The sequence below is a fragment of the Culex quinquefasciatus genome, chromosome 2, assembly GCF_015732765.1.
Source record: "Culex quinquefasciatus strain JHB chromosome 2, VPISU_Cqui_1.0_pri_paternal, whole genome shotgun sequence".
NCBI lineage: Eukaryota > Metazoa > Arthropoda > Insecta > Diptera > Culicidae > Culex > Culex quinquefasciatus.
This window is the reverse complement of record NC_051862.1, coordinates 69,346,557-69,371,715: the sequence shown is the minus strand read 5'-3', so window position 1 is coordinate 69,371,715 and position 25,159 is coordinate 69,346,557. Positions and strand designations below refer to the sequence as shown.

The following is a 25,159-nucleotide window of genomic DNA, read 5'->3' as shown; positions in this document are numbered from 1 at the left end:
TCCGATTTTCAATGTTTATACATGAAACAATCGTGAAATTTTTCGATCTCTTCGAAAAAAATATTTTGAAAATTTTAAAATCAAGACTAACATTTTAAATGGGCCAAATATTGAATATTACGCCCATTTAAAATGCTAGTCTTGATTTAAAAATTTTCATAATATTTTTTTCGAAAAGATCGGAAAATTTCACGAATGTTTCATATATTAACATTGAAAATCGGACCATTAGTTGTTGAGATATCGTCATTAGAAAATGGTGGGCTGTTTGGGTGAGACTTAGAAAACTTCAATTTTCGTGTTTCTTTTTCTTTAAGCCGCTGTATCTCAGCAACCAAAGGTCCAATCTTCAATGTCTCTTAGACAATTTTATAGCAAATTTTCTGAACTTTTCAAAAAAAATATTTTTAGAGATGGTCACTCATGGTCACTATTTTTAAAAATTGAAAAACTGCAAATATTATGTAAAGTACTTTTCGATTGTAAATTCAATTTTGCATTTAAAAATAATGTCAAACTTGTTTTTGCATGGAACTTCGTTTTTTTCCAAAAATCACTATTTTTTCAAAAATTCATAACTCGGCGGCAGATTTTTTGACCATGTTTCTCTATGGCTCAAAAGTTGCGGATTTTTGTCCCCTAAAACATATCAAAAAATCTCGAAAATCAAAAAATACGTATTTTGGGAAATTGAGTTTTAATAAAAAAAATGTTGATAATAAAATCCTCAAATTTTTTTTCCGTGTACCTATTTTTTTCTCAATAGTCCTCAACAATACCTACAACTTTGCCGAAGACACCAAATTGATCAGAAAATTCACTCAAAAGTTGCAGCTGTTTGAATATTCACATACCATTTTTGTATGGACAGCTGCCAAAATTGTATGGAGACTTGTATGGGTGAACCAATGACACAAAATAGCATATTTGGTCATAGGGAAGGCCCCCACAAAGTTTGAGTCAAATCAAAAAATACAAAAAATAAAAATGGTCGAAATCGGCCGATTTCGTAGAGAGTTGCTCATCCTGTATTTTTCGTCAGTCTTTTGGTAACATTTTAGGCAATTTCCTCAAAAATTTTGAACGAAAAAAATCGTGACATCACCTTTAAATTTAAGTTTTAGACTTAAAAATCAAAAAATCTCATAGATGTGGAGTGTATTTTTGTTTCAGTGTATTTTTTTCAAAAAGCCCGTCGAATTTCCTACAAGTTTGTCTTTGACCACTTTTTGATACGACGCAACGGCTTCGAGATACAGTAATTTTTATATTGCAAAGTACAAACATATTTAAATACCTTACGCCCTCCTCAAATGTTATTTTCGAGTACTATTGGCTCCATATACACAAAAATGGCTCATATAGGACCAGGATAACATGTCTACAAAGTTTCATTGAAATCGGATAGAGTCGGGTACAAAAGTACCAGAAAAATTCCTGACTTGAGCTGGAATTGCTCTCACTTTAACATTCACCAAACACCAATCTTTACTGAAACAAGATCGACTTTTCAAAAGTGTTGATTTTACATTTCATTTTTTGATTTCCAAATTACCGTAACTAATCAAAACCAACACAAATGCTCGCAAAATCTCTTGCTTTTTTCAATTATTTTTGAACAAAACAAATGCAGCACGTTCTGTTTTAAGTTTGAAAAACTCAACTAGCCAATATTGAGGTTAACTTGAGTTTATTTTCTCTCTGTTAAACCAATAGTGTGCCAATTCCCTCAAAAGTGGGCCAATCTGGTATCGGGTCAATCTGCGGAATGCTTCCAGCCGATTTACGCGTTTTTTTTCCTTAATTTTTTCATGTTGTACGTGCCTACCAAAGTTGATAAATGATTGAAATTGGAAGCGTTGCGTGAATAATTTACGATTCGATATCATTTTTCAGAGCTAGTAGCTAGTATATTTGCTTGTGTCATAAAACTTTGTGTTGATTCTGGGCATATGTGTTTGTGTTGCTGGGTAGAATTGGCCAAACATGAACTAGAGGACAACTTTATCCGCTTACATTTGATTTTTTGTTAGTGAGAAGTTTTCTGAAATGTTTTGATGATTTTTTTAAAGTTTTTTTTGGAAATGTTTCACTGTTTATTTTCTACTTTAATTTTCATTTTTCCAAATTACTCCTTTTTCAAACCATGTTCAACATTTTTTTACAATTTATTTGCCCCCAATAGTTTCTGACCCGTTTGGGCGTGAACTGTCCCCGGATGGTCAGCAGATTCCCCTAGGGAGAGGATCGATGACCACCAACCGCACTCTTGGACCGTTGGGCTACCGCCTGGTCGTCAATAAGTCATCATCTGATATTGACGCTAGGGTGGTCTATTTAAAGAACTCAAATGAAATAATTTATAAATCAATGTTATTTTTTTAATTTTTACATTTGAAGACAATGTGTTACATGATTTTCACAGTAAAAAAAATAATTGTTTTTAACACTCCTCCCCCAAAGATTCAAACGGTAGAACAACACCGGAGGCCATTTTTTTTTGTATGATTTTTGTTTTCTGCCCAACGAATGATGATGGTTCACGCGGCGCTACGAGTTTTGAATAAATGATTAATGGAACGTCACCCAGACCAAGGGGCCTGGAAGGACAGCGTTAGTTAGGAAGCGGAGGAGGGAGGTAAAGTTTTTGAATCAATCGATGCGTGTCATCCATTGTATCGATAACGAAAGACCCCCGGGAACTGGGAGCGGCCTTCGTCCGGTATTGCTTTCGGGGGAACAAGAATTTAAAGCAAAGTTTGTGGAAGAATAATGGTGGTGCAGGAAGCGGATATGAACTCGATTAAACACTTTTGAGAGGTTTTTGTGACAAAGTTTATGATTGATTTTGACTTGATGGGCCTTTGTTAGGTGAGGAATTAGTCATATTTAAATGTTTCCTGAAAAACCTCATTTCAAATGATTTGTAAAATAGAAAAAAATGGATGTTTAAGGTGTTAGAAATCAAAATAGTAATCTTCAACTGTGAAATAATGGAAACAATTTTTCAAACGTATGCTTCCTCGAAAATTACCATCAGCTCAATAAATCACAAACGCAGCTCACGTGAACAAAAACTGATTGGTTCCCCTTAACACACCTCACCTATCCTCAATAAAACTCCCCTCCCCCATTCCACGTGCCATAATTGAATGATGAGCCGATATTGAAACGACAAACATTTGATTGATTATTAAAAATGCAATATTTTTATCCGACCCCACCCCACTGACCTCCACCCCCCAAAAAAGCAGTAAATTTTCCATTCGACCAAGCCCACCACCAAAACAAAGCGCACACCACAGGTCATGGATTAACAACCTCCCTCCCCTTGACAATTTGTACCGGGTGATAATCGGACCACCCACAAACAAAACCCGCCATGACCTGGTCGAGGGTGAGGTTTACCCCCCGCACCCTTCACCCTCACTTGCACCACGTGATAAGGACTGTTGATACAGCCCTGGCCCGGCAGTCGATCAGAATTGACGCACTTCATGTGAGTTCGAAACTCACACACATATCGAACGGTGCATACGGACACTCAGTTTCATTTTTGAATAGTTGTGTAATCCTTAATTTAAATTGAAAGGTATTTATTATTCTTAACGACAAAAACCAGCAACATTTTCAAATATTTCAGAAAATTTCAATTATTAAGGAATTTTGGAGAATGTTTGATTGTGATAATTATGTCCATTTAAACTAACTAAGATATGGAGTAAAAAGTTTTCAGTTATGAGGAGTTAATGTTACCTTAGTTCATATTTATAAGATAAAACTACAAAAAATACCCATATAAAATTGCAAATTTATACTGAATCAGATTATGTAAGTGAGTCAAAGGCAAAAAATATGTCAAAATGCTCATTTTGTTAGCACACAATATATTTTGTAAAAGAAACTTAAAACAAAAAAGGCTGGTCTGATTTTTGGCTAAGAGAAAAAAAAGCTGTTTTCTGGCATGTTCTAGAGTGAATTGAAATATTTCTTCAAGATGTCCAAAGCTACTTTTTTTAAAACATTTTTATCATTTTTTTAAGTTCATAAAAAAGATCGCTGTCTAAAGCCAACTAAAAAATCGTAACCAACCTTAGAAAAGACCCAGCCCTTTCAAAATGTTACTTTTGATTCTAAAATTTTGATAATAAAAGTTGCAAAGTTCCTAAAATATTATATAAAAATGAGTTAAATTTTTAACGAATGCAAATTTGATTTTACATTTAAAAATGATTTTTGAAATATAGTTTAATAATATTTTCCATGTTTCCATAAAAAACCCTGTTTACATTCAAAATGTTTTAACCCTCTACAACCCAACCCCGCCTTTAGACGGGCTTCGATCTAAAAATTCTAATTTTTTTCAACCAATTTTTGATCTTTGAACTCTTAAAATTTTAGGGTTGGACGTTTTACTTGTTTTATGTGACTTTTCCAATGTATTTGGGTAATTCTCCGCCAACTCAGTCTGTGATTAACAGAGCAGCGAGTCAGACGTGCGTCCCTCACACACCAAAGAAGTGCTAAAAAGTGCAAAAAATGCCTCACGGCAAGAAAAAGAGGCGGTCCTCACCAGCAGGATCAGCAGATTTGAAAAAGTTAAAGAATGCCGAAGCGCTACCTGCAAAGCCAGGCAGTTTGAGCAAGGACGCTCAAAATTCGTCTGGAAACCAGTTCGCTACCCTCCCTGTGGACGTGAGCGAGAAGGAAGAATTTGAACGACGGGAAAAGTTGTCACTCATTTTTGTGAAAACATCGTCATCGGACTCGGTTCGAAAGTGGCTGACCGGGTTTATCAAATCTGGTGCTTCACGAGCTTCCATTCGCTTGTGTGCCGATGGACTCAAAATTCTGCTACCTACCAGAAATTACAACTACGTGCGGGATTTCCTGAACAACACAAAGATTGAATACTACAGCCATGACGATCCAGGTAAACGACCCATGAAACAGGTCCTCCGAGGCCTGTACGACATGGATGTGAATGTGTTGAAAGAAGAGCTCAAATCTCTGAAGTTGAACGTGATCGAAGTCTTCAAGATGAAGAGACACAACAAGGACATCAAGTATCGTGATCAACTGTACCTGGTTCATCTCGAGAAAGGATCGACAACGCCTTCTGAGCTGAAAGCAGTTCGGGCTATTTTCAACATCATCGTGACTTGCGAACGTTATCGTCCAGTGCACCGTGACGTGACACAATGTTCGAACTGTTTGCAGTTTGGACATGGTGGAAGGAACTGTTTCATCAAGAGTCGTTGTGCAACCTGCGGAGGTGAGCACAAAACTCAAGCTTGCAACACAATCAACGAGAACATCGAAGCGAAATGTTTCAATTGCGGCGGCGACCATTCTACCAAGAATCGAAGCTGCCCAAAACGAGCTGAGTTTGTAAAAATTCGGCAGCAAGCGACGACGAGGCACCAACCAAATCGTCGCAAAACACCACCAACTTTCACGGACGTGGATTTTCCTGCTTTGGCGTCACCTGGAGCGGAATCTGTTCGAATGGTTCCAAACCTGCAGCCCTTGCCGTTGAATCAGCGGCAAAAAGTTGCAGAGAATACAACACCTCCAGGCTTCAGTCAGCAACCGAGGGAAAACCAACCAGCATCAACGGATGAAGGCAGTAGTGACCTGTTTTCACCACAAGAACTTCTGAACATTTTCATCGAGATGACAACAACACTGCGTGGTTGCAAAACTCGTGCGGAACAAGTAAGAACGCTTGGAGGATTTATCTTAAAATACAGTTCGTAGTTTACTTGTTCTAATGATTTTGAATATTTCAAAGAATTTTTATTTTAGTTTTAAGTTAGGATTAGTTGTTAAAGTGATTTTTTTTTCGTTTCTACCCAAAATGTATTCGATTAAATGCAAAAATGTAAAACAATTTGAAGTAAATAAATGAATGTAAACAGTTAATAAAAAAAAACGAAAAATACAACAAAGATGAAGAGCATTTAGCCATACCACTTAGAATGTAAAAGAAATGTAATTAATATAAGAATGTTCAATAAAGACATATTTAATTTCAAATTTCTCCGCCAACTCACACAGCAGTTGCCCCGACCCCACTTCGATTTGCGTGAAACTTTGTCCTAAGGGTTAACTTTTGTCCCTGATCACGAATCCGAGGTCCGTTTTTTGATATCTCGTGACGGAGGGGCGGTACGACCCCTTCCATTTTTGAACATGCGAAAAAAGAAGTGTTTTTCAATAATTTGCAGCCTGAAACGGTGATGAGATAGAAATTTGTTGTCAAAGGTACTTTTACGTAAAATTAGACTCCCGATTTTATGGCGTACTCAGAATTCCGAAAAAAACGTATTTTTCATCGAAAAAAACACTAAAAAAGTTTTAAAAATTCTCCCATTTTCCGTTACTCGACTGTAAAAAAATTTGGAACATGTCATTGGAAAATTAAATATACTTTTCGAATCTTTGCAATGTTATTTTTTAGAGTGTAACAATGTTCTACAAAATTGTAGAGCAGACAATTACAAAAAATTTGATATGTAGACATAAGGGGTTTGCTTATAAACATCACGAGTTATTGCGATTTTACGAAAAAAAGTTTTGAAAAAGTTACTTTTTGCGTTTCTCTTTGTTTCGTCGTCCGTGTCTGTCGCGGGTGACCATGAACGGCCATGATCGACGACGACCAACTTTTTCAAAAAAATTTTCCCCTTAAAAGGGGAAATTGAAGTGCAAGCAACAAAAATCAATTACAAAATATGTCTCTGCTTTTAATACCCGTTTTTTTAATGTTTGGGTCGAGTAACAAGAAAAATTAAAAATATTTACATCGGTCTTATAAGTTTTATATAAAGTAAAAAAAACCGTACTATAAACTTAAATTTTCGTGAAATTTAGGCAGGCCTAAAAAAATCATATGGAAACAGTTACATTTAAATGTTGCTACACAAGAAAAAAATGATGGTAATTTTCATCAGGAAATGGTGACAGATTTTGTGTCAAAAAGAAGAATGTAAATTTCCACACTGTGCTCCAAGGCTACGCCCATACAGTTCCGTGGGGATTTGGGAGGGGATGTTTTTGTTGTTCACTAGTGGTAAAAGGGCAGGGAACCCATGCGACTTTTAAAAGTGAACGGATTATTTTTGGGAGATTTGGAATGGGGGTTAGAGGAATTTCATCGGGCCGATGAAAATGGTTGAATGCGTAATGTATTACATGATTTGGATGTTTGAAAGTGTAAATGTGTAAATTATCAAGATGATTCCAGGAAGTTGTAAAAAAAAAGCAGTAATTTAAAATATAAATGCTCCAGATGGTCCCCATGCTGTTTAAGTAAAATTCGTTAATTTAAGCGTTTTGATCATATATGGTATGAGGAGATGATGTGTTACAGGAAAGGAATAGGAAAAGGAATAATATGAACATTTAAATAAATCATATAGTCAGTAGATAAGTTTACGTGTAGACATTTAATTTGAAATAATTCCAGGAAGCTGTAAAAAATAAAAATAATTGTAAAACTAATACTTTAGATGGATCCACAAATTAAACAATAGAGACACAAGAAAAAAAAAGAGCAAAACAAAACAAAAAATAGTGCAATCAGCTGAAATACTTAACACGCATTCCCCTGCATTGTAATATTTTTTGACATGTTTAAAATTTTTTGAGTTTAAGTAAACTTTCAATGTGCAGTATCGGAAAAGGTAAATTTCTTTGAAAAATATTTTCTTGAAATCTTCGTTTTTTTTTTATCTTGTAATCATTAGTCATTAGTTCAAATCTGACTACCTTGAAAAATATTTACATCGGCCTAAACTAGAAACTATTTATTCCATTTCTTAAAAAGATAAGTTTCATTAAAAACCATACATCCCTCTACAGAACATTTTATTAAAACATTAAAAAATAGTTCCAAAATTAAAACAGATCAGTTTTCAAATTATTTCACATTTACTTACTCTGCTAGGTTGCGATACAATCGATTTTCACTAAGCTCAAGCAAATTCAAATGTCGTCGACATGAGTTGTTCCTATTTGCTCAAATCTGTTATTAAATCCAACAGAAGTTTTACACAATTAATGGTTTTTAATGCAACTGACTGTACAGAATACCGCACTTTCCCGGCCCGGCGTGCTTCAAGCTTTATTATTATTATCAATATATTAATATGTTATAGCGGTAATCAAAAACAGGAAATTGATCAATTGGCATTATTGAATTGCCGGGGCGAAAAACTTTTTCGGCGATGACTGTCGGAGAGTTTTGCGGTTGAAACCGGCCGTCAAAACAGCACCAACGGTTTGATTCGGCGAATGGTGAAGCTTGTAATTTGGGCCCAGGTGATAATTCAATTCCGAGGGTGTGCGCACAGCTTGATCCGCCGATGGCTAATTAGATTTTGAGATATTAATTAGGATTGGAGTTTGTGTGTGACGGAGACACGTGTGGGGATGTGTGTTGTTTTCCGGAAAGTTTCCCGCGAATCACGAACAAGTGTCGTTGTTAATTATTTGAATTGATAGCTTTTGGTGGGATATGGGGAACGGGGGTTGGTGGTGACGTACCGGTTTTGCGAATAAAGATTTGGCTGACAAGTGCTAATCAGTTGTGGTAACTGGAAATCAGTCGATAGATGACTAATCAACATTTTGTTGTTCTGTAGAACTGAAATTGAAAATTAGCAAATTTATATTTCAACTGCCACATGTGGTCCAACTTCTTCTCATGGTGGAAGTGACTGACATGTGACAAAGTCACTCGCCTTAACCAGCCAGATGTGAATAATTACGAGTGAAAGCGTCCAAAACCCGTCACCGAATTCACCGTGAACTTCGGTAAAGCAGAAATGCCGGAAAATCCAAAAATACCCCACTTTTAAGTGTGAAAATTATCTCCCGCACGCTAAGTGAAGCTGCTAAGCCGCTACTAAGAATAGCCGAGAGTGATCTCCACTGCTCCCGTTTAGCATATGCTCTAGAAATCATCCTCAATTAACGCACAAGTCACCGTGGCCACGAGGTTACGCCGTCGCCGTCACAGAGATCTCGTCAGAGATCTTGAAAGATAAGCTCGAAGATCTCGGGTTTAAGTTGCAATCACATCTACTGGGGAGTGTTTTTAGTTGCGCCACAGTTTCAAGCAGTTGCAAAGAGAAAACGATCTTCCCAACGGGGACACCCGCCGTCCTTTGGGTTTTGAAGGGCTAACCGCATTGGGGTTAGTTCTTTCCAGCTCTGTTGGGAACAAATTTTTGCATCCCCAAAATCATCATCAACAATGTACGGTGTAATTGCAAATTGCGTTCAACGTTGCGATCAGCAATTAGTTTGCACAACAAGCTGCTAAAAAGCAGCAGCTGCGAGTCATTTTCCCAATATGCAGTTACATAAACTAATTAATAAAACTAATGAGAATGGACCAGGATTAGGCGGGAGGCGGCCCGCTGCAGTTTGCGATTGCAAAATTGCACTCTGCTCGTGTTTAAATGGGATGCAATTTGGTGATGGTAAAGGGTCACGTAAAATACTTTCAGCCACTTCCATTAGCATTGAATTTTGGACAGAAGTTCTGAAGCCAATTTAAAACATTAAACATTAAACATTAAACATTAAACATTAAACATTAACCATTAAACATTAAACATTAAACATTAAACATTAAACATTAAACATTAAACATTAAACATTAAACATTAAACATTAAACATTAAACATTAAACATTAAACATTAAACATTAAACATTAAACATTAAACATTAAACATTAAACATTAAACATTAAACATTAAACATTAAACATTAAACATTAAACATTAAACATTAAACATTAAACATTAAACATTAAACATTAAACATTAAACATTAAACATTAAACATTAAACATTAAACATTAAACATTAAACATTAAACATTAAACATTAAACATTAAACATTAAACATTAAACATTAAACATTAAACATTAAACATTAAACATTAAACATTAAACATTAAACATTAAACATTAAACATTAAACATTAAACATTAAACATTAAACATTAAACATCAAACATTAAACATTAAACATTAAACATTAAACATTAAACATTAAACATTAAACATTAAACATTAAACATTAAACATTAAACATTAAACATTAAACATTAAACATTAAACATTAAACATTAAACATTAAACATTAAACATTAAACATTAAACATTAAACATTAAACATTAAACATTAAACATTAAACATTAAACATTTTTGGTTTTAAGTTTTCATTGGGAACCACTGCCTCAACTGCCCTTTGTTTTGATTTAATTCAACGCTCACTCTAAAAAAGTGCTCAAAACATCAAAATTTGTGCTGGTTCGCATAATTCCGATGAACTTATGAGAGAGCCCACTAGGGAGTCCTGAGCTCATCGGTACAAGAGCACCCAGTGTAATTTCAATGTACACAATTTTTGAGGATCCGGACAGTGAATTATGCCAACTTGCTCCAGATGTGACGATTCAATTGCGGGCTTCCAGGTCTCGAACCGAAGACTTGTTTCAACCTTTACCGATAAAGTGGGTGGTTTGATCCACTGCACTGACCACGGTTGGTTGATAATTGATTTCCACAAAAATAAGGTGAAAATCAAGTCTGGATCTAAAAGTAGCATCCGCATCGAACCGCGAAGAATAGATCTATTTGCGGAGGTAATTGACGATTCCAGCGAAAAAGTGCGAGCTCTTTTTGAAAACTCTGATATGAATGATGATTGACAGGGACGGAGATGACCATGCGGGAGTTTATTTGTGACAGAAACTGCGTTATCAATGGGCTTGAAGTAGTTAGTTGCAGTCACATTTTTTCTTATTTTCTTGCTAGAACGCAACCAAGGTCTGTAGAACATGGGCTGACGATGCTGATATTGAGTCGAGTAGAAAAAAATGAAGATTTATGAGCAAGGCCTAACGAGATAAGAGAGACAAAACAAGTGGATGGATGGCAAACACTTGAGAGACAGACACTTGAAAAACTATCAACGATGTTTAGATTTCAATTATGAGCAAATTGGTACAGATTCAATGGTTTGGCACTTGAGAGTTTGCTTGCTCTATTTATCGAAACTAATTGCAATGCATGATGATGATGATTTGACTGTTCCTTATTTTAAAAATTCAAACTTCAAATTGTTATTCGTTGTTGTAATTTTTATGTTATTGGATTTTTATTGTAATAACATACATATAACGCTTTTAACTATTGTTCGAACAAATCTTATTCTAAAATCTGTATTTTTGGTTATTTTGATAACTAATTCTATCATCCCAATAACAGTTGGAGTTATTCTTCCATAACAAGAAATGTTATTCCCAAGTTGTTTTAGCTTTTAGCCAATATCAGACCAATTACAAATGTTGTTATGATAACATAACCTGTTATCAAACTCTTATGCAAAAATGAATTTTTCAAGAAGATTTCTGTTATTTTTACACTTGGTATTTGTAATTGAAATACTATGGATTTTTCTATTACCGTCTGCCCGGGCATGTTCATTATTTCAAACATTTGAAATGTTTTAACAAGTTGCAAAAAGAAGGTTTTTTTTCAGCACGACTCGTACAATCCGAGTTGGATAAATACGACGAGTACTGAAAAAAAATCAAGTTTTGCAACGAGCTCCATACAGAATTTTTTACGCAATTCCAAAAAAAATGAAATTCTAAGTCAAATGAACATGTATTTAGTCATTACACCGTTTAAATCAGGGGTGCTTAAAGTTTTTTGAGGATGGGCCAAATTTGAAGCTCAAATGAGCTTGCGGACCAAATTTACAGAATAAGATGTTTAAAAAAAACGTTTTTTTATTTAAATGAGTAGAAAATACATTTTTTGTAATTCCGTCGTGAAACTACTTACTTTTCCTGTCATTCTTGAACGACGAAATAGCCTACTTTTCTGTACCAAAAATAACAGAATCGAATAGCAACACTTTTCAAAATAAATGCTGAAAAGTTCTACTTTTCAGCACTTGTTTCGAAAAGTAACACTTTTCAACATTATTTGATTTAAACGATTTATTGACAAAATACATGAAAATTTGACATAAAATTTCACTCTGTGTGTGTTTTTTGGAATTGCAAAAAATGTTGTATGGAACTCGTTGCAAAACTTGATTTTTTCAGCACTCTTCGTATTTATCCAACTCGGTGAACCTCGTTGGATAAATGTACGACTCGTGCTGAAAAAATCCTCTTTTTGCAACTTGTTGCATAAACTACTATTTCAGTTGAAATTTATAAAATACTTTTTTCAACATTTCCGTTAATAAAAAAAACAATATAAAATAAAACAATAATATGACTAATAATTTAAAGAAAACAAAAAATAGCAGTTTTTATACGTATCGTTGATTTTATTGATTTAAGCATTTAAAAAATGTTTTTCACTGAAAATACTTCTGTTTTCAATAAAAAATAAAAATAATTTTATCATTCCAAAATAAAAATAATTTTATCATTCCAAAATGGTCAAATATAATCTACATAATTCATGTAACAGCGTTATTTTAAGTGTGACTAATAAAAAATCGTTGAGAGTCAGAATTCAAACATTTCAGAGAAAATGTAGAAAATATTTTAAGCACCCGTAAAGTTGAATTGCAATCAAAATTTTCAAAAAATGTAAGATTCGGCAAGAAACATTTTTGCAAAAAACATGTAAAAATGCACAATGCACAAAAAAAATCAAATTATTTTGGAATAAACTAGAACATGCTCAAAATGATTCTAAACGCAGAGAAATACATTTTAAATTGATTTCAGATGATTGAAGTTTTTTGAAACAATATTTTTGCCCATGATTTTCCGAGCTCATTGTTGATAATGGGGGGAGAGAAGGAATGTTGAAAAAAAGCTTTGTAAAATACTTGGAATTATTCCTCCGATTTCAACATTTTGTCTGCTTAATCCTGAAAGCCAGAATTTTCAAAAATGTTTGATGAAAGTTTTGATTATATTTACTGGAAGATTAGCATAAAAATGTTTAAATAAACACTCTTTTAAAAAAGTATAAAATCACGGGCCATTTAACATGATAATTCAAAACGGGTCCGCGGGCCACAATAAATCACCTCGCGAGCCACTTTTGGCCCGCGGACCATACTTTGGTCACTTTTCTAAACAGTTCAACTTTTTAGCATCCTTTTCTGTGCTGAAAAGTAGATTTCTTCAGGATTAGTTTTGAAAAGTGTTTCTATTCGAATCTGGTATTTTTGGTAGAAAAAAGTAGGCTGTTTGGTGGTCCCGAATGTCAGGAAAAGTAAGTAGTGTCACGGTGTCACGACGAAATTGCAAAAAATATTTTTGTATCATGAGATATTGTAATACGTATTCTTTGTAAACGTTTTCAACAAAAAAAAACAGATTATTGTTATTGATAAAATTTACTGGCGTCTATGTTTAGGAAAATTGGAAAAATATTTCATTTTATTGTTTATTAAGTTTTTTTAGAAGGCATGAAAACCAAAAAAATATTCCTGAATAGTTAGATTTTATAAATCACCCTAATCGTGGACTTCCCTAATTTTCAACTAAACCATACGTTGTCACTTTCCTTTTGCAACAAGCCTTCTGAATATACCAGAGCTCCAAAATATCAGGAATTTTCCTAAAATCCATTTCCACTTAATTTTGCGATCCACTGTGTAATGTTGATCAAATAATTAGGGGAACAGCATCTAATTCCAGCGTTCCTCTAATGTTGGCAGGTCAGAACTTTGACATTCAATTTAATCTAATTAAAAGCGTTTTCAACTGAAAGCGAGTGATAAATAGCTCAATAAGAAGTGAGCAAGCAAGTTTTTATGAAAAGTTTTGCAAAATAACTGCTTAACCTGCCAAAAATACGAGAATTTCCCCTATATGTTCAAATAATCATACTAACCTTTCGATAAGAGACACGAATTCTCTAATTTTCTTTTGTAATATATTTCGAAGTTACATAGAATATTACAACTCATCACCCATAAACAAAAACGAAATTTTCTTCGCAGCCGGTAGGATTCGAACCTACGCTCCCAGAGGGAATCTGATTTCGAGTCAGACGCCTTAACCACTCGGCCACGACTGCTGCTGTGTTTACTTGATTAATTTTTTGCACCGAACGGTGACCCATTTTTCAAAACCACTTTTTGCTTCGTTTTCCTTTCCATGCCTCTAGCTTGTCAGTAAACGTGGTCATAATCTTCAATTAGGAAGAATATGGATGGTCTTATATACACGAGTGTGTGAAATTTTTGGTTTGCTATCCCCTCGTATTTGGTCGCTTTGTCAAAATATGATACGATGTCATGCTGTGGGAATTTCTTGGTGACGTGATTGACGTGTTGTTCTACTTAATTTCTCATGAGTGAGTTTTTTTAGTTGCGTTCGCTACTTTGAATAATTCTAAGTGAGTTCGAAATTGTTATTACAGATGGCATTAAAGTTATGCAAAATGCTTATATTTTCAGAAGTAACATTTCAAAAGGGCGAAACTTCAGATGTAAACAAACAGTCTATACCACTTGCTCTAGTGACGGTTCACGTTGAGTTATCATTTTAGGCAATAATCTCAGAAAAAGCAATTCTGTACTTTTTGAGCTTCTTTTCACCATGTTTTAAGTAAATATGAATTTAATAAGAATATTTTTTTGGAAGAATTTTTATTCAGAAAAAATCGAACAAGAATCCATCATGAATTCAATAAGAATTTTAACCTGAACTCTCAGAATTCTTTAAAACAAAAAATAAAAATAAAACTTGAATTCAAACAAACCATTCATGATCAATTTTAATAAATTTTAAGATTTAAACGTTTTGTGTTATGTACACTGAAGAAAATATGCGAAATAAAAGCGACATTTTAAACCACACAAGAAACGTGGCAAATTACTCATACCTATACTAAATGCATACTATCATTAAACGTAATGACTATGAAAATTCCCTTATCAACCTGGAATTATCCAGCAGGTGACCAGGGGCGTTAATTTCCACCCTAATCATAAGCGGCCGTGTGGCCTAATGGAGAAGGCGTCGGACTTCGGATCCGAAGATTGCAGGTTCGAGTCCTGTCACGGTCGACTGGAATCTTTTTTTTGTTGATTCTAAAAACAAACTCTTAATTTGTTCTTCTTGTCACAATTCCCTTTTTTCTGTCTGAAACCCTCATAAAACAATGACGAAAGGATCGCTAAAGTTTAGAAAAAAAACTACCCAGCATGAAGAAAACACCGAAAATTAGGATGTCATAAAACAATCACAACGTTTGTTTGGAATTCTATCCCATTTTTTTGCAGCTTGTTACCACCAAAGCCAACAGCGGCAATTTGTACAATGCGTCTGATTGCATTTTGGGTGAACGTACATAAATAAACAATGTGACTTTGTCCTATTTTTTCTTCTTCAGAACCTTGGTTCTATACCACGTGCCTTGGTTTGATGCAAAGCAGGGACGGGAAATTGGAAAAAAGAAATATTACACTGTCGGTTGAAAGATTCAAGAAACTTGATTAAAATTATTTGACTCTATGACTATTAATGAAATTCAAAATTCCATGAAAAGATATTTCTGAATTTTTTTATTTCATAATCTTATTAGATTCTTTCAAATTTCCCTTTAACTTGCATGCTCCCTAGAGCGTAACATCCGGACCCTTGACTTGAAACACCCAGTAAACGAGACGGGAAACAATGTTCATTCTTGGTTCTTCGTACTTTTACTTCTTGTTCACGCATTTATCATATGGCTAAGGAATACATTCTCCCTCTTCAGTTTTCGTTTCGCCTTCAGTTTGTCTTGCATGATTTTTCAAGTCTTTTACAGTTCTGAAACGAAAACCTTTTTGAGCGATCTGCTGTCACTTTGTGGTATTCTGGTATCAACCATAACTCAAATACTTGAGCTACTGTTGTTCGTCCTTCGTATTCTGAACCTACTTTACTTTACTAGATTTCCCTTTTGAAAAACAGGATGGTTGAAACGTACCTGAAAAGAGAACAAAATAAACAACGTAAGTCAGAATTAATACGCTTTTAAAATATATATTAAATAAATTATTATAAGAGTATTTTTGACAAGTAGTTAAATGTTTCAATAATTTTAATTTATAAAACAGGCATATTTAAGGTTATTATTTAGAAACTTCGATGTTTTTTGCATGGATGTAATTTTTTCAACGTTTTAACATATTTTTGTTATGCATCAATCGATTTGAGCAACTTTTATTTTTTGTCCATATAAAATTGTACGGAAAATTTAAGTGCGCACACTTGTCCCATAAAAATATATCTTTCAGATTCCAAATTTACAGTGCTTTTGTTGATTGATGCCCTTTTTAAGAGTTTTATAAAATTTTATATTGTAGGCTATTTCATGCTAAATTTAAAATGAAAAAAATATCTATTAAAAAATTGCAAATACTCGCTAAAATGTTAGGATTAAATTCAAGGTGAATAGTTTGCTCTTTTTTCAAAACATTTACATATGTTTATTCATAAATATTGATTTAAGAGTTGGTTGAGATTAGGAGAATATGAATTTTTTTTTTTTTGTACTTTATATTTGACTAACAAAGGTATATTTTAAAATAAAAATAAATAAATGTTTCTAGCAATTTATAGGAGTACATTCACATATTTTTTTTACAACTTTTTGTATGCACGTACATTGAAAATAAAACCAACATTTTCTGAGATCAGGCGTTTATGTTCAGATCTAGAAATTTAATATATGAAACACAATAGCCTTCAATATTTAAAAAAAAACTCATGAGTTAAAAAATGAGAGTTTATTAAGCAGGAATAAAAGTAAAATTCAACAGAGAATAGTTACAGATTTTGTGTCAAAAGATATCATATTTACATCAGGAAAAGGTTCACATTTATACACATTTTTTTAGGTAAAATTACTCAAAAAAGATGTAATATTCAACCAACCAAATTTCAAATATTCTAAAATGCTACTAATTTCTGTGTAGGTGACACTGAGAAACCCCATTTTTCACAATTTTGAAACTTTAAGAGGCGGGATCTCATCAATTAACAGTCTAATTAAATAACAAAGTATACAAAGAATAATTGTAGAAAAATTTCAGTTTTTCGATTTTTTTCCGGGGTGCACATTCTTATTGAAATATTTTTAAATTGCAAAAAAATATAAATTATCGAACAAAAAATTTAACATTCCTAAACATTTTCCTACAACTTTATCTTAGACATTTTGAAGTGTTCAGAAATTTCCGTTATCGAAACGTCAAAAATACACGGAAAAACGTCAATCCCCGAAATCGTAAATTGTGGTAATGAATTTGAGAACCACGAAGGTACTCAAATTCATGCACACAATTAACGCTTATGAGGTTATGTTGAAGTTTTTAAAAGAGGTTTTTTTTTTTATTTTTTTTTATTAAATATGCTGATTGAAACAGTTTATTGACTTCACTCTGTACATTTATGATCAACAAATTTTGTGGCCAACATAAATATTGTTGATTCTGTGAAAACAGTCCCAATAGTCACGCACCAATTGGCCCTCATGTCTCTACTGATGGAACCCACTTGATTATCCGGAACCCAAAGCCCTTTTACCCAATGACATTTTAAAGAGTCGTCAAACGTTCGTCATCTTCAAACTTCACTATTGTAGTTCTGCGGCTAGGTCAACGAAACCTTACAGAACGCAACTAAGCGTACCGAATCGCTAAGTAAAGTACTAATTCCAAACGCATAAACATTCGTCATTTCTTGCCCATTTCTTACCCGGCAGTCGTCTTTTGAACCCTTCCCGTTGCTTTGGCGATGCTCAAACGAATGAACTTTACGACTTGTTCTCAACGCACTATGTTGTGAGCCCAGAGACCTTAAGCAGCAGTCGTTGTAATTTGACACTTGCTTTTCCTGCCCCAGACGCAAACATATGTTCGACTGTTTTGATTTCCAGACGAAGTTCGACCGATCGTTGGAATGCCGAATCTTGGGCGGATTTAATTACTCGTAATACTGGCATAGTTCAGCAACTTTAACAGTTTCGAAACACTCCAATCTCGGCTCCATAACTCACCGGCCCAAGACGGCATGAAATAACTTCATAAATCACAAACACACACACTCTCACCGTTTGAAGGCCAGTCCAAACCAAGGTGGAGTAGGGAATAAGGAGAAGGAGGTTTGCATAAAACGGAAGCCACCAGCTTGGAGCGCTTCCAGAGTTTGAAAAACAAGATTACTTTTAAAATGAAAATATCTCCTCAGGTTACAGCGCAACGTACAATAGGCAGCCACCTTATGGAGAGTTCATCGTCGTTTTGTTGGCAGTGTTGCTAGTTTTGAGAAAATTTATTTTGCGATTAACTTTTAATCTTTCGATTTCGATTAATTTTTCGATTCCAACCCCGATCCCAATCCCAATCTCAATCCCAATCCCAATCCCAATCCCAATCCCAATCCCAATCCCAATCCCAATCCCAATCCCAATCCCAATCCCAATCCCAATCCCAATCCCAATCCCAATCCCAATCCCAATCCCAGTCCCAATCCCAATCCCAATCCCAATCCCAATCCCAATCCCAATCCCAATCCCAAACCCAAACCCAATCCCAATCCCAATCCCAATCCCAATCCCAATCCCAATCCCAATCCCAATCCCAATCCCAATCCCAATCCCAATCCCAATCCCAATCCCAATCCCAATCCCAATCCCAATCCCAATCCCAATCCCAATCCCAATCCCAATCCCAATCCCAATCCCAATCCCAATCCCAATCCCAATCCCAATCCCAATCCCAATCCCAATCCCAATCCCAATCCCAATCCCAATCCCAATCCCAATCCCAATCCCAATCCCAATCCCAATCCCAATCCCAATCCCAATCCCAATCCCAATCCCAATCCCAATCCCAATCCCAATCCCAATCCCAATCCCAATCCCAATCCCAATCCCAATCCCAATCCCAATCCCAATCCCAATCCCAATCCCAATTTTTTTTAAATTCATTTCTAACAAACTTGCCAACACTGCATTCAACTTCAAATCCAGTAGCTGTTGCAACCAGTCGTAGAACACACAGAGAATCTCCTTCTGGGTTACACATCGGAGGAGAAACGCGTAAATCTAATGCTTTTCCTGTGTAGTCACTCCTGCTGGTGTTTGCTAGGGCACGGCAGGGTTCCAAACCATTCTCCGTCCCAAGAAGTGACCAGTGACTCTCCTTCTCGCCCAAAACTCCCCTAAGTCGAACACCTTTTCCAAGAGTGTTTATTTAGTTCGCATTGTTGGTTGGCTCTGTCTTTTTGGGTTATCTTTTCCCCTTTCCAAGTTTCGAAAGAAACGCGACTTGTTGCACACGTGTCCCTTTTCTTCCACTGTGGATGCAGGACAAACCAGAAGATGATGGTCGGGGTCTTATGATGGTGGTTTTACGGTGTGTTTCTACACGTTCTTCCGACTGGCTGGGTGACAATCCTAAATATGATCCTCGTTTTCTTTAAATTTAATACAAACAAACCATAAATAATCTGGCAGAAGGAATGTGACAAAGTCCGTTTCGGTTTTGAAGCTGAAAGTTGTTAAAATTGAAGACAAAAGAAAGGATGACTTATCTCTTCAGGATGATCTTAAACGGAGGGAAAGGTAAGGTCTTGTAGAATTTGTTGGAAAGTTTATTATTTTTAGAATCAAGTGTAATAGATTTCCTTAGAATTCAACTCCAGCATATTATTTCTGCATACTTTGACATAATTCGACTAACATGTCTCCATTGAATGGGTCTCGTGGCGCAGGGGTAGCGGCTTCGGCTGCCGATCCCGATGATGCTATGAGACGCGGGTTCGATTCCCGCCTTATCCACTGAGCTTCTAACGGATGGTGAAGTAAAACGTCGGTCCCGGTTTCTCCTGTCTCGTCAGAGGCGCTGGAGCAGAAATCCCACGTTAGAGGGAAGGCCATGCCATGTCTCCATTGAATACTAAAGCTGTGTCAAATTATATCACACACACGCTTCATCCACGTAACGCCAACCCTGACAGCTCTAATTTCTTTGTCGGCTGCAACACGAGACAAAGAGACAGCAGCACCAGTCGAGCCACCACATCAACCAACACCTGGGAATGGCCAAACATAGACCGCTTGCCTCTCCCATTAAGCCCGGCAACCGTCAGCAAAATTTGAATACCCATTCAACACCAGCCAGGTCACCGACTCCACGTGCCGAAACTGGCTACCGAGCACAAAGAAGGGCTTGCAGATCCGTTTGGACGAGATAATCGCGAGCGGAAATTGTCTAACCTTTAGTCACCTGCCTTGGTGACGTCAGGGTTCATGACCAACGCGAGATTTAGGGCAAGCAAGACCTCCTTTCAACGGGTTGACCACCTCTTCGTTGATGAGTTGAGCGTGAGTTGATCAATTATCCTCACTTGGGTATCATCCGATGGGATTCCGTGGAATTCCCACCGGTCCCTTTCAGTTTGTGGTGGGTGCACTGAGAAAATTAGTTCCGTAAAAATCACCGTTGAATACTGCCAAACCCATGCCATTCTATGAAAGAATGACTGAAGTTTTCACGATATCACGAATAAAAGTTCATGACAGCAGGAACACTTTTCTCCGTGTCCACTGACCGTGACTAAGCTGAATACGTCCTCCCGGTAGGAATTTTCTACGGTTGTTCACCACAGGTACGATTCCGCGATGACACATTTGCAGTTATTAGCCATTTGTCTTTGTCAGTCAGTTTGATTCCGACCCCCGAAGGTCCGGAACAAAAAACGACCGTGACAGACCCATGCGCAGCATCCAGTCCGGCTGCACGTGGTCAACCTTAACGTGTTTGGACCTGACCTTTCTCAATATCTCTCAAGAGTGCATGTGTATTCGGGTGGGCAGCGTTGGATCATACTGCCCAGGGGACATCCGTCAAGGGAACGCGGCTTCGCCGCTGGGATGAATCTCGTTACTGGGAGCACTGTGAGAAAAATTTGGATGTTTTTCTTAAAATTGGCAACTCTTGATTTTGACAGGTCGCGTGTTAAAACACTTTCAATAAAGTTGGCAACCTTGACACATTAGACCTGTCAAAAAATCAGTGTTGCCAGCAATCAAAAAAGCCTCCACAAACATTTTTTAGCGTGCCCACCTCGATGAAACGGCTCATTTTCTGACATCTCATTCGCGCTCACGCCCTGCTGTCTGATTGTTTTGTTGTTGTTTGTGTTGGTAAATAATCGCTGCAAATGCAATAAACATGACGTCTCCTGGGTGGACGTACGACACAGTCGTCGGCGAAGTAAACAAAGCGTTCGCGAAGGGACCTTGCAGGTGATGGGATTTAGAGCGATGAGAATGACAGGGGGCGATTGTGTTTGAGACCCGTGGTGATGGCCGGTGGCCACCTAGCGAGGAGATCATGGGATGACAGACGGAAATGAAATAGGGATTTTGATGGGTAGGGTGGGTTTGTGTGGGGTCTAAGTGACTTCAAAGCATTACATTAAGTACTTAATGGGTTAACAGTGCTGGTGGCTGTTAACATACTACGTAGAAACCATTTTTTAACTCTTGTTTCTTGTTTCTTGTTTCTTGTTTCTTGTTTCTTGTTTCTTGTTTCTTGTTTCTTGTTTCTTGTTTCTTGTTTCTTGTTTCTTGTTTCTTGTTTCTTGTTTCTTGTTTCTTGTTTCTTGTTTCTTGTTTCTTGTTTCTTGTTTCTTGTTTCTTGTTTCTTGTTTCTTGTTTCTTGTTTCTTGTTTCTTGTTTCTTGTTTCTTGTTTCTTGTTTCTTGTTTCTTGTTTGTGTTATAAAATTTTATATGAAACTAGATGCTAAAATCTTATTCCCTCACATTAACTTTACTTAAATTTGGTTTTATTTGAAAATAATGCAGAAAAAAAAATTGAAATAGTTCTGCTAAAAAATAATAATCTTGATTGTCAAAAACTTATACTAGCACAAAATCTCATAAGTTTAACAGGTTAAGGATTAAGGATAAGAATTTCTGCCTCGAAAACAACTTATTTTGCAAAATATTGTATTTTTAACTTTTTTTCTCACTTCCTACTAAACATGTCACTTTATCACTTGATTTGAAATTAAAAAAACGCTGAAATTAAGCTTCACAGTTCCTGAAAATCTGTGATTTTGCCACTTTACTGGTGTAATGTCAATTTTTTAGTCTAAATTGAGGTAAAATTACATCATAAAACATGTAATATTCAATCTTCCAAAATTACACCATTCAAATTTACACAATTTTTCACTGTGTATCATTGCTCAATTAAATTAAATGCTGTTACGCTGTTTTGAATATTTTTTTTTGCATTTTTAATAAAATTGAAAAATCAGATTGGAAATTGAATTTACACTTTACAGATTTTCAAAAATTCATTTAAAATTCAAAATTCTCTTCAGATACCAAATTGTGACAGCGACAAAATTTAAATGCTGTTACACTCATTGCAAAATAGTTTATAATTACGCATGATGTTTGGATCATTTATGAACAAGCAAATCATAAATGCAGAGGTATATATAGGAAAAATAAAAAATACAAAATATTTAATCATTGGAGTCATTGAAAATTTATCCTGCTCTTCATGCAAAATGCAAAATTAATTATCTGTACTTTGCATTTAAGGAAAAGGATGAGAAAGCCTGATTTATTTTGCAAAACAAATTAAATTCATTGTTGATCTCATCCAGATGCAAATATTTGAACATGACTCACTTCGGTTTGATCCCATCTAAATCAAGTCATCAGACCAGACAATCTTCCCCAAACAACCACCAAAATCCCACCGAATGTGCACTCAAGAAAAATTCCTTCCCTGTGATTCGCAATGACTCAAATGCAGTTAACCCTTGCCCAATGTGTGTTTGGTTTGCCGATCGCTGACCCGGCCATTCTTTACGTGCTGGTAAAACACACAAATTCCAACAAAACACCACCCCAGACTTCCGTTGACGGGCTCCCGTCAATGATCTCGCACGACCAGGCAAATTAGCATTGTCTAATTGGCTCTGGATAGTCGGCAGACCGTGTCCAGATGTTGCACATGGAACGGGATGAGTTCAGCATTTGATCCCCTGCCAGGCCTCGGCTTCTCGGGTGAACTCACGAGACTTGAGATGACTAATGGGAGACTTGCTTCTGCGGTTGAATATCTAGAATGTGGGATCCTTGTTTCGGGGTGAGCGAAAAATTTCAGATATTTCGAGCATCCAGAGCACGATAATTGATGGTTTACCGGCGCGAATTGTGCCACGGCACGTGGGTGGATGAAAAAAATGTGTTTTTTTTTGTGAGAAATTTGGGTTAGTAGAATATGACGCGTTACAAAAGATGACCTGCATTTTTGAAGAAAAAGTGCGTCAGCTGACGTAAATGTGCGCAAAAGCAATGAAACAAAAATATTTAAAAGTTCAAGAATGCTATGAAAATGAGAACCAACCCGAGTGTAAGAAATTAAGTGGAAGTATTTTTTTTTATTTTATTTATTAACGTGTTCCTTTTTCCGACAGGATTTTTTTTATCCTAATCAAAGATTTTTCTTAATCTGCAAAGAAAAAACAAATCAAAATAATTCATACAACCTACAACCAGCTCTTCTCAAAACCCACGTAGTAATCCTCTCTCTTGAAGTCGTAATTCTGCGTCCTATTCCTGGCTTACTTTCTCCCGCCGTCAGCAACTGACTCAGTGCCACGTGCCGTCTTACAGCATCTTATCCAGGCTGATCTCCAACTGGGAGTATTTCTGCATCTTCATGAAGTTATTCTCACACTGCATCGATGGCTGGCGGCGCCGCGGGGCGACTACATAAATTAAAGTCTGATCGCGAGGTATTAAAATAAAAGATAATCGAAAAATGAAAATCTGCTAAGAAAACTGAATGTCTCGTAACTCGACCCGGTTGAGATTGCTACTGCTGTTGCTCGTGTATTTATAGGCAGCGAGTAGAAGAAGAAGAAGTCATCAACCAAGACCCGTTGAACCATGCAGGAAGAGTTTCAACACTGAGTATTACGCGTGAAGATCGGAAAGTGATTGGATCGTCAGCACACGTTTCTTGATTATTTGAGGAAGGGCTTTTGGAAGGGGCGACGAAAAGTTCTGATTTATTAGCTGGAAAAAAAGAAGACACAAACCTTTTCCTTACTGCAGTACAATTTTCTCGTCTGACTTATGGACGGGACTGTTGAGTTATTACCGTAGAATGTCAGTGAAGCAAGACCGTCGCTAAATGATGTGGGGAAAGGTTGACACTGCGATATATTCTGCAGGCATAGCATCTACGAGTAATAAAAAAGTTTTGCTTCGGTGCGATCCTGCCAGGAGTCGAACCTGGAATCTTCTGATCCGTAGTCAGACGCGTTATCCATTGCGCCACAGGACCCCTTTGAAATAAGGTTTAATTAAAAGATTTTAGATACACCCCAGTCAAATCAATTCGAACACGGAACCGGTTGTTGCGTTTGAAACGGAATTTGTATACGATTCTAATTAGATTCCGTTTCAGAATTCGGATTGATTTGACTGGGACATTTTAAAGCAATCGTTGACCGCCATACTTTTCAAAAATTGAAAAAAATTATTAGCATAAAACAATAATGGTATTTATATCAAAATATGTTATAAGTTTGAAGAAGGCTGAGAAATAAAAAAGGAGCAGATGAATTTGCTTTTATCGTCATAACAGCTAATTTCCATTTCGAAAATGATTGACTTCACCTCCGTGTACGCACGAGTGCAAGCAGCAGTCAAGTGCTCAGTGCTCCATCGTTTTTTCGAAAATTTTCGCCGTAATTTACCGTGATTAGCCGCGAGTTTGCTCCAACAGCATGCCAAGGGCCGGCCGTGGCCGTGGCAGCTCGAGTGCGGCCTCGAAAAACCCGCGAAGTTCGTCTACCGGCCGTGTGCAAAAAGGTAAACAAACCAACGCCGCGTCGACCGCCATCGCGCCGGGGAGTGTGAGCGCCAAAGGATTCGACCCCAAGTTACTACACGCTAATTACCGCGTCCAGGATCGCAGCCCTATTAGGCTCCGTTCAGCTACTTCCGGCAATCCGTCGACCGATGGCGCTTCAACATCCGCCAACATTCCCACCAGTAACAAGTTCGCGAGGCTGAGTGACGAGGAAAGCAGCTACAACAACACCGACGGTAGCACTAC

General features: G+C 36.3%; 1 protein-coding gene and 3 non-coding genes across 4 annotated transcripts in view; 1 reads left to right on the top strand and 3 right to left on the bottom strand.

The window, feature by feature from the left end:
• Positions 1-25,159, bottom strand: part of LOC6032364 (matrix metalloproteinase-2) — a 556,187-nt gene that overhangs the window by 492,530 nt on the left and 38,498 nt on the right. The window lies entirely within an intron of this gene.
• Trnas-cga lies at positions 14,003-14,084 on the bottom strand. The gene has a single exon. It is a non-coding gene; the product is annotated as a tRNA-Ser (tRNA).
• Positions 15,006-15,078, top strand: Trnar-ucg. Its single transcript has one exon. It is a non-coding gene; the product is annotated as a tRNA-Arg (tRNA).
• On the bottom strand, positions 24,310-24,382 carry Trnar-acg. The gene has a single exon. It is a non-coding gene; the product is annotated as a tRNA-Arg (tRNA).